This window comes from Monodelphis domestica, chromosome 4, assembly GCF_027887165.1.
Source record: "Monodelphis domestica isolate mMonDom1 chromosome 4, mMonDom1.pri, whole genome shotgun sequence".
Taxonomy (NCBI): domain Eukaryota; kingdom Metazoa; phylum Chordata; class Mammalia; order Didelphimorphia; family Didelphidae; genus Monodelphis; species Monodelphis domestica.
In genome coordinates, this window is record NC_077230.1 from 121,018,645 (window position 1) to 121,033,186 (window position 14,542).

The 14,542-nt window shown below is 38.4% G+C and overlaps 1 protein-coding gene across 6 annotated transcripts in view; it reads right to left on the minus strand.

The window, feature by feature from the left end:
- Nucleotides 1-14,542, minus strand: part of RALB (RAS like proto-oncogene B) — a 95,057-nt gene that overhangs the window by 68,737 nt on the left and 11,778 nt on the right. For 4 of the 6 annotated variants that reach the window (XM_007494048.3, XM_007494046.3, XM_007494047.3 and 1 more), the window contains exon 2: nt 7,292-7,427. The exons of the other annotated variants lie outside the window; for them this stretch is intronic. The gene's annotated coding sequence lies outside the window, so the exon portion shown is untranslated. The remainder of the gene's footprint in view (nt 1-7,291; nt 7,428-14,542) is intronic. 6 annotated transcript variants of the gene reach the window in all.

Here is a 14,542-nt window from a genome sequence, read left to right on the forward strand (position 1 = left end):
TGTAATTGGGGGAAAATAAAATTAAGTCAACAAAGAGTCCTATAAAGTCATCACATAATTGGTGAGAGAAGATCATGGTTGGGGGGAAATGAGACTGTCCAAGATTCATAGTAGAGGAATCATTCCATTTTCTACAAGCACATTTCCTTACATACACAAGCACAGGAACACTTCAAGGCCTGATACAAAATCCCAACTATTCACTTTAAGCACATTTTAGACTGATGATCCTCTCATATTAAAGCTGAAAGGGACAGCAAAGATCATCCTGCCCACAGTCCTTCCTTTTACAGATGGGTAAGAGACTGTAACAAATGATCTAAAAGGAGACATCTTGCTGTAGTGGAAAGAGCATTCAATGGAAAGTCAGACACATGGGTTCTTGTTCCAGCTCTGCCACCTGGGAACAGTAAGACTGGCCACCTTTTGGAGCTTTCAGCAATTATGTCTTTTTTCAAATGTGGATCATAATACACACCCTACCATTCAGAATTATTTGGAGGGAAAGCTTTTTAAGTTGTAGATTTCTATGGAAATATAATTTATTTTTTTGGCTTTTTAAAAATTAGGTTTTCAGATTATCCATAAAGAACTATCTTGAGTGCTGGTCACTATTGTCAAGTAAGGAAAATGTATCCTGTATCTTCATTTGGTTTCCCATTCCTTTTGCCTTCAGAGAGCTTATAATCTAGGTTGAGAGATAATATTGGCATTCTCTCTTCTTCTCTTTAAGCAGTATGATGCAGAAAAATGCCTTCACCAGTCAAATGAGACCAAGAAGGACTGTTTAGTGAGATAGGAGGAAGCTCAGAGAACTAATTGAGTGAGTCATTCGGCAAATTAAATTGAGGATGGCAATTTAATGTCTTCTATCTGGCAAAGAAGCAGGCTGTTAACAGCTTCTCCTGAGAGACTGGAGAAGAGTGGCTGGATTTGAAAACTAGAAGGACCCTTTGAGGACTCATCTAGTCCAACCCCTCACTTTACACATGGGGAGATGGAGACCCACCGAGGTGAAGCAAAATTTGTCCAAGTACCATGCTGCAGAGTATATATGTAGCAGAACTGGGATTCAAGCTGAAGTCCTCTGACCCCAAAATCAATGAGTTTTTCCCTCCATTTTACTATGCTCCCAGATGGTCCAATTAACTGCAAAATGCTTTCTCTATAGAAAAACCTATATACACATATGATAAATAATTTTTAAAATCCTTTCCCCTCTCACTACCACGAGGATCCCAGCTTATTAAAACTGAAAAGATGTTTTGTGGGATTCTCATCTACTTCAATTGTCTATAAACACAAGTTGTTTTCTTAATGGCCAAAAGAAATCCTCATTTACTTTGAGAAAAGAAGAAAAAAAAACGTTTGGAAACCAGTTACTTGCCAGCTGTTTGACTGAATTCAACAGGGAAGCCTAGTAATAGTGGATTCATGATACTAATTCATTGTCAAGAGCTGTTCAGTCATCTAAAATATCTCCCTCGACAAAGCTGGGAAGTTTATTGCCATTTTAGCCAATTTAGAAAGTGCCTCCATGATTGTAAATAATTTTTATGTACTTTCAAGGAAAAAAAATACCAAATGAAACTCTAAAATTTCATTTTTTCCACTTGCTGACACATTAGAAGGAATCCCATTAAAAGGCAGGGATTGCTGGATCAAGGTTTTAAAACAGTCTCCAAGATTTATTGCCAGAGAAAGGATTCACTTAGATTTCACTAATACTCGTAGAGAAACAAATCCTGTTTTTAAAGATTAGATTTTTCCTCTCCATTCCAAGGCCTGGAAGGCAGGGTGTCTAGCAGTATTGTTCATGATTTACGTGCATGCTTATTAGAGCCAGAACTTGATTTGATCATGTACCAGTCAATGCCAAAGAAACATCCCTATCTTAGTGAAAAATGAAGAGTCAAGAGCTATGGTAGATAGGTAAGAATCACAAAAAGGACATGAATGTCACAAAAATGACAGAAGTCACTTAAAAGAGCAAAAGCTAGATGGATAAAGTACTGTGCATAGAGCCTGGAAGACTTGAATTCAAATCCAGCCTCAGACATGTACTATGTGACCTTGGGCAAGTCATTTAAACTCTCTGTGTCCCCATTTCCTCAACTACAAAATGGGAGTAAATAATGGCGCCCACCTCTCAGGGTTATTTTGAGGATCAAATTAAATAATATTTATAAAATGCTTAGCCCAGTGCCTGGCACATAATATGTGTTATATAAATGCTAACAATTGTTATTGTTGCTATTCTATGCTTTTAGAGCTTTAGGGGGCCTCAGAGATCATCTAGTCCAGGGAATCTCAACCTTTTGGTATGTCCTGGACTTCTCTGTCACTCTGGCAAAGTCTAGGGACCTTATGAAACCAATTATACTGAAACTGTTACCAATATTTTTTAAAAAGACATTCACAGACCCCAGATTAAGAACCCTGGTCTTATTCAACATTCTCATTTTAGAGAAGAGGAAACTGAAACTCAGAAGGGGAAAGTTCTTCTTACAACTAATTTATGGCAGAGCCAAGACTAGAACTTGGGCATCCTGAACCCTAGCCCAGTGTTCTTCCTACTATACCATGCTGTCTTTGCAGCACCATCATCCCCCAAAGCCTATAAAAATAGCCAGACAGATCCACAAACACACAAACATACACACATGCACAGAGGATGCAGTGCAAAAGGGATGAACAGACAATTGTTGTCATTCCTCCTTTGGTTTCAAAGAGGGCCAATGACAACATAGGATGATGACTTGCATGAGAACTGGATTTAAGTGAGGCAGAGTTGCACAAAGGCATCAACCTTATTCTCTCTCTCTTCCAGTCATTGAACTCCAGTGGCATGACGAAGGTCAGGACAATTGGGGTAGCTTGGGATACAGTGGAGGACCATGGTATCTTCCACGTCCTACTAAGCTCTAAGCACTCCACAGTGCCTGCCTCAGCTGCCCTCATGAAACAAACTGTTCTCATCCAAATATTCCACTGGGAGAAGCCTGCACATGCTTGGGATATCACAGATGGATGTGAGACCTCTTGCTTACTCTCAATCTGGTTTAGCCCATCTGCCAAGATCATTTTCCGGGGTGTGACCACTATGTATGCTACAGCTTCTTGGAACCACCACAAGTAAAAGTCGAATGCCAATTGACACCAAAGGTGGATATCAATAAGCCTTCATGCCATAGCTGCTAGTTCTTCCTGAACACCCTACACACCCCAAGTCTCAGTAAAATAAAATCCAAGAAACTACCTAGATGTTAAAGAGAAAAACTGGAAAGGGTTGATTGTGGGGGGTCAGTTCTTTTAGAGCTAAACAAGAGTTTATATTTTATCTGTGAGGCAAAAAGGAAGTCACTAGAGGTAGTTGAGGAGGGGATTCATATAGTCAGATTGGTATTTAAGGAAAATTTCTTTGGCAATCATAGTATGTATCGAAGACTGGTGAGAGACCTGAGGCACAGAAACCAGTTAGGAGATGATTGCAATAATGCAGGTGAGAGGTGATGAAGGGTCTGAACTATGGTAGTAACTATGTGAGCAAAAAGAAAGGGTCTAATGAAAGAGATGTAAAGAAATAGCTATACAAAATGTATGATCCATGATGCACTTGTTTGGCAATTCATCACATATTGCCTTGGGCTATCTCTTGGATTATTTGACTCTTACTTAACCCTTGTAATTGTTGCTTAACATTTCATGTACTTCTAGACTGTAAGCACCTTGAGGGCAAGGACTGAATCTTGCTTTCTCCCACAGTATGAAGCAGAGGGTACCTAGAAGTCAGTCAATATGAGAATACAGGATGGATCTGGGATCTGGGATTCTGTTGGCATGGGGTATGCCCCACATGGGAACTCCCACCAACACAAATGAAAACCCACCTGTGACTTCATTAATTCTAGGGAGTTTTCTGACCAAAGAGGTTGAATTACAGAGTTAGTAAATATCAGAAATGGAATTTGGAACCAGGTTCCAAGCCCATTACTTTATCCCAAGGCTGCCTTTAGACACTCCATTGATTATGGTTTTTGTTCAGTCATTTTTCAGTTGTGTCCAACTCTCCCTGACCCCATTTGGGATGCTCTTGGCAAAGATGGAGAAGTTTATGATGAGGAAAACTGAGACCAACAAGGTTAAGTAACTTTGCCCAGGGCCATCTACCTAGTAAGTGTCTGATGTCTGACTTGGACTTAGGAAGAAGACTCTTTCTGCCTCCTAGCTGCCATGACTGTTAAATATACCCTAATATTAGTCCCAGACTGTCAGGGCTAGAAGAGCCTTAAAGATTATCTTAGTCCACCCAAAGAGATAATAAGGAAAAAGACTTGTACAAGAATATTCATAGCTGCACTCTTTGTGGTGGCCAAAAATTGGAAAACGAGGGGAAGCCCATCAATTGGGGAATGGCTGAACAAATTGTGGTATATGTTGGTGATGGAATACTATTGTGCTAAAAGGAATAATAAAGTAGAGGAATTCCATGGAGACTGGAACAACCTCCAAGAAGTGATGAAGAGCGAAAGGAGCAGAACCAGGAAATCATTATACACAGAGACTGATACGCTGTGGTAAAATGGAAGGTAGTGGACTTCTCCATTGGTGTCAATGCAATGTCCCTGAACAATCTGCAGGGATCTAAAAAATACTATCCACAAGCAGAGGATAAACCGTGGGAGTGAAAACACCGAGGAAAAGCATCTGCCTGACTACAGGGGTGGAGGTGATAGGACTGAGGAGAGACTCTAAATGAACACTCTAATGCAAATACCAACAACATGGAAATGGGTTAGAAACAGGAACACATGTGATAACCAGTGGAATCGTGCGTCGGCTATGGGAGAAGTAAGGGTGGTGGGAGGGTGGGGAGGAAAAGAAAATGATCTTTGTTTCCAGTGAATAATGTTTGGAAATGACCAAATAAAATAATGTTAAAAAATAAAATTAATTAATTAATTAAAAATAAATTAAAAAAAAAGATTATCTAGTCCAACCACTTCAGTTTACAAATGGGAAAATTAAAACCCTGTGAGGTGAAGGTCTCAAAGTCACATACTGAATGTGTGTGTGTGTGTGTGTGTGTGTGTGTGTGTGTGTGTGTGAGAGAGAGAGAGAGAGAGAGAGAGAGAGAGAGAGAGAGAGAGAGAGAGAAATGAATGAATTGCATGAGATAAGTAGACCACTGGCTAGGGCTTTAAAATGTTCCTCCAGTTTTGCTGTAGTCAGATTAGTACCAGAATCTGCCCTGAGCAAACTCAGTAATCTTCAACTAAATGGAGAGAATACCATTGAATTTCAGGTCTCTCTGGTTTCTCCAAGGGGGCAGGGAGGTTTTCCTCTCCGCCATGCCCCAGACCTGGGGGTAATCAGCAAACAGCACCTGCTGCCTGAGATAAGACCCCAGCCCCCTTCAATCTCCTGAGGGTGGAGCTAGGACAGATATGAGTGCAGATGTCATTATTTAGCACCAGATGTTTAAAGGAAATGAAGCTGGGTGAGTTTTTATCAACTATTTGTTTCAATTACAGTAAAAACCTCATCCATTGAGATTTCACAGTTTTGTTTTGTTTTTTATTTCACACTGTTTTACAGATGAGTACTTAATAATTCTTTAACTGAATTCAGACAGGAACTGTACTGAAGTGGAAGCCAATAATGTTGGCCAATAATTGGTCAAAAAAAAAAGGAAAGCTAATGGAAACTTTAAAAATTCATTCCAATGTATAAGAAAAGGAGCTTTCCCCCCAACTGATAATGATCAAAAGATATAAGCAGGTTAATCTCATTCCTTGTGGCATGATAGTTCTCTATCACATTCATATACTACGTCTCACCCAGCCATTCCACAATTGTTGGGCATTGCCTTAATGTTGGAATCACACCCACCCAAAAGTTGCTTTAAATATTTTTGTACATAAAGGACCTTTCCTTCTTTCTTTGATCTCTTTTGGGTAGAGACCCAGCAGTGGTATTGCTGGATAGAAAGGTACATACACATTGTTTAGCAGCTTTTTGTATATAATTCCAAATTGTTTTCTAAAATGATTGTACCCATTCATAGGTCCACCAGCAATGTATCAATATGCCAGTTTCCCCAAAGTCCCCCTAACATTATTTTCCCTTTTTGTTTTCTTTTCCAGTCTGATGGGTATGAGGTAAAATCTCTGAATTGCTTTATTTGCATTTTTCTAATGTGCTTGTGAGCAGTTTTTCTTACAGCAATAGATATTCTAGATTTTGTCCTTTTTTTAATAAAAGACCTCTTAGTAGAAGTAATCTGTAAATATATATAACTTAAAAATAAAACACATCAATACAACTTTTAAATTTTTTTAAAAGAAAAAGTCAACTTCAGTTACATTAACCAGAATGAAGGAAGTGATGGTTCCATTGTATCATGTTCTATTCAGATCACACCCAGAGTGCTGGGCTTAATTTTGGGCACTGGAATAAGACCAGGGTTCTTATTCCTTCCTGGAGAAGGGTCACCAGGATGTCAAGGGATCCAGAAATGTCATTTAAAAAAAGAATTAGAAATATTTGTCTTTGGGGAAGAGAAGACTTCAAAGAGAAGGCATTTTCAGATGCTTAAAGGACTGTCATATAGAAAAAGTATTAGATTTATTTTGTATAGCTACAAAAGACAGACCTAGGATCAATGGATAGAAGTTATAGAAAAGAAGTTAAATGACCTAATATATTGAGAGGTTACTAACGGGTAAATGACTCAACACAAAGTCTAACAATTGAAGCTATGGAAGTAAAAGTTATGTTGTAAATTCTCTATCACTGGAATTGTTTAGGCAAAGACTGGATGAGTATCTAACAGGTACTGTAAAAGACATTCTTGTTTCAGGTGGGAAATTAAAAAGGTGATCTTCAGGCCCTCCTCAAAGCTACAAAGTTTTTCGCTAGAATTCAGATAAGTCTCTGCTCATTCAATTTCAAATTATCTTTGGCATTCATTATGTCATTTCACAAGAATTCAAGGCCAAGAGACACTTGTTTCTCTGTGTCCCTGTATCTCTCTCTGAGTCTCTGTCTCTATTTCCATAGCTCTGTCTGTGTCTGTGTCTGTCTGTCTGTCTCTCTCTCTCTCAATCTCTCTCTCTCTCTCTCTCTCTCTGCCTCTCTCTGTCACACACAGACACACACACACAGAGACACACACACACACACACACACACACACACACACACACACACACACACACAGACACACACACCACTGCAGTGACTGGTTTGGTTGGCCACTGACCTTTCTAATAAATAAACTGGACACTCACCTCTCGCTTTGCACCAGCCAGCCAAACTGACTTCTTTTTCCCAACTCTTGTAGAGTTTTCCAAGCCAAAGCTTCCTGATCAGCTGTCTGTGAGTCAGGCTCACACACTTGATTTTGCCGTAGCTCCTTCGCCAGCTCTACAAAGACATTTGACACCAAAGGGAAATGATCACTCTCTGCCCAGCTTTTAAAACTGCTTATCTCAGGCAAAACTAGCCTGGGTTTGACAAGGAGGCTGGGTCTGTATATTCACTAATAAACTTTTTCCAACCATGGCATAACTTTGAGCTGAATTAGTCACTTGCAGATTGTTCCCAGGACAACACAATCAATAGAGCCAGTAATATCAGTTGTACCAGTTGAACGATTCTGTAGGGAGCATGCAAGCCCTTGACTGGGCAAGTCAGTGCCTTCTCTAGGCTTTCCTTTCTTTATCTGTCAGGTAACCTAGTTATCTCACAGTAATGCTATAAAGATCAAGAAATAACATATACAATGACACACGTAAAACCTGGTGGAATTGCTTGTTGGCTACAGGGAGTGGGGGTGGGGGGCAAAGGGAGGAAGGGAGGGAAAGAACATGATTCATGTAACCATGGAAAAATATTCTAAATTAATTAAATAACAATTTTTCAATTAAAAAAAGGAAACTAAGTCACAGAAAAGTTTAAAAAAAGTAACATATAAAATGCTTTGAGATGTATTAAACCCTCCATGAGCTTGAGGTGAGATTATTTTTCTAGAATGATTCTTTTTCCTTTTCATTTTAAAAACATTTTAAACTTAAAATATTTTTCAGTTACATGTAGAAATAATTTTTAACAATTGTTATCTAACATTTTGCGATCTGGATTCTCTCTTTCTCTTTTTCTCTCCCTTACCTCCACCCTCCCCAAGGCAAAAGTTAGTCTGCTCTAGGTTATACCAATGCTGTCATGTAATACAGATTTCCATATTCTCCCTGATATGAAAGAAGATACATTTCATACACAAGAAAAAATTCATGGAGGAAAAAAGTGGAAGATGGTATGTTTTGATCTGTGATCAGATTCCTACAGTTCCTTCTTTCATTGTGGATGACATTTTTATCATCTGTCCCTTGGGGTTATCTTGCTTTGCTCATAATCGCTGAGTCCTTCACAGTTGATCGTTGTACAATATTTCTATTATTGTACACAGTGTTCTTCTGGTTTTCTTTTCTAATCTTTTTTTAAATTATTCTAAGATAGAAGAAGGGTAAGGGCTAGCCAACTGAGATTAAGTGACTTGCCCAGGGTCACACAACTAGGAAGTATTTGAGGCTATATTTGAACCCAAGACCTCTCAACTTCAGACTTGGTGTTCCATCCACTGTACTACCTAGCTGGCCCCTAGAATGATTCTTAAGGCAAGCCCCAGGACATAGTTTCAAGGAGATATCACTAATGGTTTATTTGGTTTTGTTCTAATTGGGAATTATTACATCTCCAAAACTGATACACCCTCACCAAGGAGAAAAAAATACTAATTTAGGTTCTTTTATACCTTCTTCCTTCTTTTCATCAGTCTTCTGCCTCTTTCTCTCTTTTCCTTGTTCCTTCACTTCTTTCTCTTCCTTCATCCCTTTAACTCCTTCTTTCTCTACCTTCATTTCATCCTTCCTTTCTTCTCTCCTTCTTTTCCTTTTCCCCCTTCCTTGCATCTTCCCTTCCTTTCCCTTTCCCTTTCCCTTTCTCGCTCCCTTTTCCCTCTCTCCTCTCCTCCCCATCCCATATAGATAGCTTCTGCACAGGAAGAAATGCAAACATGAGTCAAGATGCAAATATGAGTCACTGATGACTTGGTGTGCTCCTTTGTATCAAAAGGAAGTAATGTTGGTACCAATCACAGAGCAAGTCGTTTTGAAACTAGGAGTTTCTCTCAGTTCTTCCAGGAAAAGAGGAAACTTGTCCCATACCCCACCTCCTTGACACACCCAAAGCAAAAAATGACTGTTGATAATAATTTCTCCAACTCTAGATTGGGAATTCAGAAAAATGCTCATTTCTATGGTCTCTACATGGCTATCAACAAAGCACACAGGGTCATGTGGCTGTAAGAATTTGATTATAAAATGCTTATTTCCACCTATTGTTTGTGAATCAATTCAATTCAGTAGATATTTATTAAGCCCTTATCTATAAATCCCAGTGATAAACCATATGCATGGCTATTGGCACAGGACTATCCTAGTGAAGTTTCAAGGGGCTCATCACTAGGCTGGTTACAAGGAGATGAATTTTCAGCCTCAGCAACTCAAGATCAGCTACTAATCTAGAGAAGAGCTGCAATCTGTGATGTGGAGAGAAGGCACATCCTCAGAGCATCTATAGAACACTGTAAGGGCAACAAAGAGCTATGAGATGTGTTCCCTGGCTTTGAGAACCTTATGATCAAGTAGGGGATGGAAGACACATAGAGAAACTGTCATCCAAAGTAGGAAATGACAAGTTCACAGGCAAGAGATAGCTAGAAAGATGATAGCTAAATAGGAAGATATAGATGATAGATAGACAGAATGATAGCTAAGATAGGCAGATAGCTAGATTAAAAGATGATATCTAGATTGGTTGGTAGATGATGGATGGATAGATGACAGATAGACAGACGGATTGACAGACTGATAGACAGACAAATAGAGATAGACAGACAGATGGATGGACAGAGACAGAGAAAGAGTTGATAGATGGATAGATGGATGGATGGGCAGAAAGAGAGATAGAAAGAGAGGGAGGGAGGGAGGGAGAGAGAGACAGAGAGAGAGAGAGAGAGAGAGAGATATGAATGTATAAATATAGGTAGGAATGTAGAAAAATGATAGAAATTGGTAGGAAGAGAGATGAGAGTAACATTGGTAGGCAGGCAAAAGATAGATGATAGAAGTAGGTAAGTTGGAAAATATATAATAGAGATAGATGACTGATAAATACATGATTGATAGAGAGATAAACATATGGATGAATGAATAGCTATAGGTAAGTATGTAGCTATATGATAGAACAGGTAGAAAGATAATATCAGTAGGAAAAAGAAAGATAGTAGATAGGTGATAGAAATAGGTAGATAGGTAGATAATACATAGATATAAATGACTGATGGACAGAGCTAAGTAGACAGATGGAGGGAGGGAGGGGGGAGAGAAAGATAGAGAGAGAAAGAAGAAGAGGAGAGAGAGAGAGAGAGAGAGAGAGAGAGAGAGAGAGAGAGAGAGAGAGAGAGAGAGAGGAGAGAGGAATAGAACATTTGTTAAGCATTTATGTGTTGGACTGTGTAATAAACACCGAGAAAACAAGCAGAACCATGTCTTCCCACATGGAGCTTACTTTCTAAAGTAAACCCTAGGAAGGCTTGTGTTAACTACTCAGAGTTAAGTAAGCAGAAGAACAATAATGACTACAATATGGTAAAAAGAAAACAACTGTGCTAGACTAAATAACTGTTCAATTCAATATTTAGTAAGGAGTACAGAAGACTGACAATGATTTGTGCTACCCCATTCTAGACCATGAAGAGATGGGCATAAATGAAATGACTGAACAATAACTCTTGGCAGAGGAGGAACAGACTTCAGGAGGAGGATGGGATATACCTTATAAGACACAGTCAAAGTGTGCATTTAATTGGCTTGACTCTACTTATTTGTTACAAGGGAGGGCTTTTACTTGAAAGGGAATACAGAGGGAGTAGTAATTTTGTCATAGAATCATTTTTCAGTCATATCTGACCCTTCATGACATCATTTGAGATTTTCTTGGAAAAGATACTGGAGTGATTTTCCATTTCCTTCTCCAGCTCATTTTACAGATGAGTAAACTGGAGGCTGACAGGATTAAGTGACTTGCCCAGGGTCATAGATATAGTGTCTGAAGCCAGATTTGAACCTAGGAAGATGAGTCTTCCTGACTCCAGGCCCATGCTCTATCCACTGTGCCACCTATTTGAAAGAAGGAGGTTCAGAAGGGATATCAATATGTAAGTAAGGAATTGATGAAAATACCCTGTTAAATTTAATGTGTACTATTTTTAAAACTGTATGTAAGAAACTAATATTATATATACACTTCTATTCTTTTTATAAGGAAATATTCATTTTATGTGTGTCAAGTTCATCTTAATAAAATATTTGCATATAATATATGTACTTCTGCACCTGTGATTCCATCAGTACAGGGAGCTCTTATGGAGGCATTCCCTCTAGGGAATGTGCAGAACAGCACTTTCCTTGCATTTCTAGTCTGAGGAAAGGGAGTCAGGGAAAAGAGAGAGAGAAAGAGAGAGAGAGAGAGAGAGAGAGAGAGAGAGAGAGACAGACAGAGACAGAGACAGAGACAGATAGAGAGAGATGAATAGATAGATTATAGATAGATGACAGGTAGATAAATAGCTAGATACATATTTCCAAAAAGTTACTTTAATTTAGACGCTATTCTATTTCAATTTCCTAGGTAAATGGCAAACACTGAATAATGCATCTCCTCCACACTGAAAAAATTTGGTAACATGAAAGCCAATGGCTCAAAACTAATCCTGGTGGCACAGCCAAAGATAGAGAATGGGACTATTTCACTGGTCCAAGGAACTCCCTGATGAAATTCCCTTGACCAGTTTGGCACATCAGTCCCTTCTTTGCAACCTATAGCCTTAGAGACTTGCCTAAGCCACTGAGTGATTAAGAAATGTGTCTAGAATCAAAGAGGCATTATTTGTCAGAGTCAAGAACTTGAACTCAGGTCCTCCCAATTCTAAGAACAGCCAGTCCCTCTAATCATTCTAGCATACTGCCTCTCTTCGTGTGGTCCACATACTGATGTTTAACATTTTTTATAGCCCTTCACTGCTTAGAAAGTACTTTCAGGTAGTATTCATACCAGGAATGCAAGGATGGTTCAATATTAGGAAAACCATCCACATAATTGACCATATTAACAAGCAAACCGACAAAAATCACATGATTATCTCAATAGATGCAGAAAAGCCTTTGATAAAATACAACACCCATTCCTATCAAAAACACTAGAAAGTATAGGGATGGAAGGGCCTTTCCTAAAAATAATAAACAGTATACATCTAAAACCATCAGCTAACATCATCTGCAATGGGGATAAACTAGAAGCCTTCCCAATAAGATCAGGAGTGAAACAAGGATGCCCATTATCACCTCCATTATTTAACATTGTACTAGAAACACTAGCAGTAGCAATTAGAGAACTAAAAGAAATTGAAGGTATTAAAATTGGCAATGAGGAGACCAAGGTATCACTCTTTACAGATGATATGATGGTTTACTTAAAGAATCCTAGAGAATCAACCAAAAAGCTAGTCGAAATAATCAACAACTTAAGTAAAGTTGCAGGATACAAAATAAACCCGCATAAGTCATCAGCATTTCTATATATCTCCAATCCATTTCAGCAGCAAGAATTAGAAGGAGAAATATCATTTCAAATCACCCTAGACAATATAAAATACTTGGGAATCTATCTGCCGAGACAAACACAGGAACTATATGAACACAACTACAAAACACTCTCCACACAGTTAAAACTAGATCTAAACAATTAGGAAAACATTGATTGCTCATGGGTGGGACGAGCTAACATAATAAAAAAGACAATCCTACCCAAATTAATTTACTTATTTAGTGCCATACCCATTGAACTACCAAAAAACTTCTTTACTGAATTAGAAAAAAAAAACATAACAAAGTTCATTTGGAAGAACAAAAGATCAAGGATATCCAGGGAAATCATGAAAAAAAAATGCAAAGGAAGGAGGACTTGCAGTCCCAGATCTCAAACTATACTATAAAGCAGTGGTTATCAAAACAATTTGGTACTGGCTAAGAGATAGAAAGGAGAATCAGTGGAATAGACTTGGGGTAAATGACCTCAGCAGGAATCTATGAAAAACCCAAAGATCCCAGTTTTGGGGACCAAAACTCACTTTTTTATTAAAAACTGCTGGGAAAATTGGAAGACAGTATAGGAGAGATTAGGTTTGAATCAATATCTCACACCCTACACCAAGATAAACTCAGAATGGGTGAATGACCTGAATATAAAAAAGGAAACTATAAGCAAATTAGGTGAACAAAGAATAGTATACTTGTCAGATCTTTGGGAAAGGAGAGACTTTAAAACCAAACAAGAGCTAGAAAAAAAATCACAAAATGTAAAATCAATCATTTTGATTACATCAAATTAAAAAGGTTTTGTACAAACAAAACTAATGCATCCAAAATTAGAAGGGAAGCAACAAATTGGGAAACAATCTTCATAACAAAAACTTCTGACAAAGGTCTAATTACTAAAATTTATAAAGAGCTAAACCAGTTACAAAAAATCAAACCATTCTCCAATTGAAAAATGGGCAAGGGACATGAATAGGCAATTTTCAGTTAAAGAAATCAAAACTATTAATAAGCACATGAAAAAGGGTTCTAAATCTCTTATAATCAGAGAGATGCAAATCAAAACAACTCTGAGGTATCACCTCACACCTAGCAGATTGTCTAACATGACAGCAAAGGAAAGTAATGAATGTTGGAGGGGATGTGGCAAAGATGGGACATTAATTCATTGCTGGTGGAGTTGTGAATTGATCCAACCATTCTGGAGGGCAATTTGGAACTATGCCCAAAGGATGATAAAAGATTGTCTGCCCTTTGATCCAGCCATAGCACTACTGGGTTTGTACCCCAAAGAGATAATAAGGAAAAAGACCTGTACAAGAATATTCATAGCTGCACTCTTTGTGGTGGCCAAAAAATTGGAAAATGAGGGGATGCCCTTCAATTGGAGAATGGCTGAACAAATTGTGGTATACATTGGTGATAGAATACTATTGTGCTAAAAGGAATAATAAAGTAGAGGAATTCCATGGGGACTGGAACAACCTCTAGGAATTGATGCAAAGTGAAAGGAGCAGAACCAGGAGAACAATGTACACAGAGACTGATACACTGTGGTACAATCGAATGTAATGGACTTCTCCATTAGTGGCAATGCAAACAACAACATGGAAATAGGTTCTGATCCAGAGCACAAGTAATAACCAATGAAATTGCTCCTTGGCTGCGGGAAGAGTGAGTGGAGGGGAGGGAGGGAAATAATGTGATTATTTGTAACCAGGGAATAATGTTTGAAATTGACTAAATAAACTTATTCAAATGGGGAAAAAAGAAAGTGCTTTCACTTTCTCATTTGCACCTCACCACAATCTGTGAGGTAAGAAG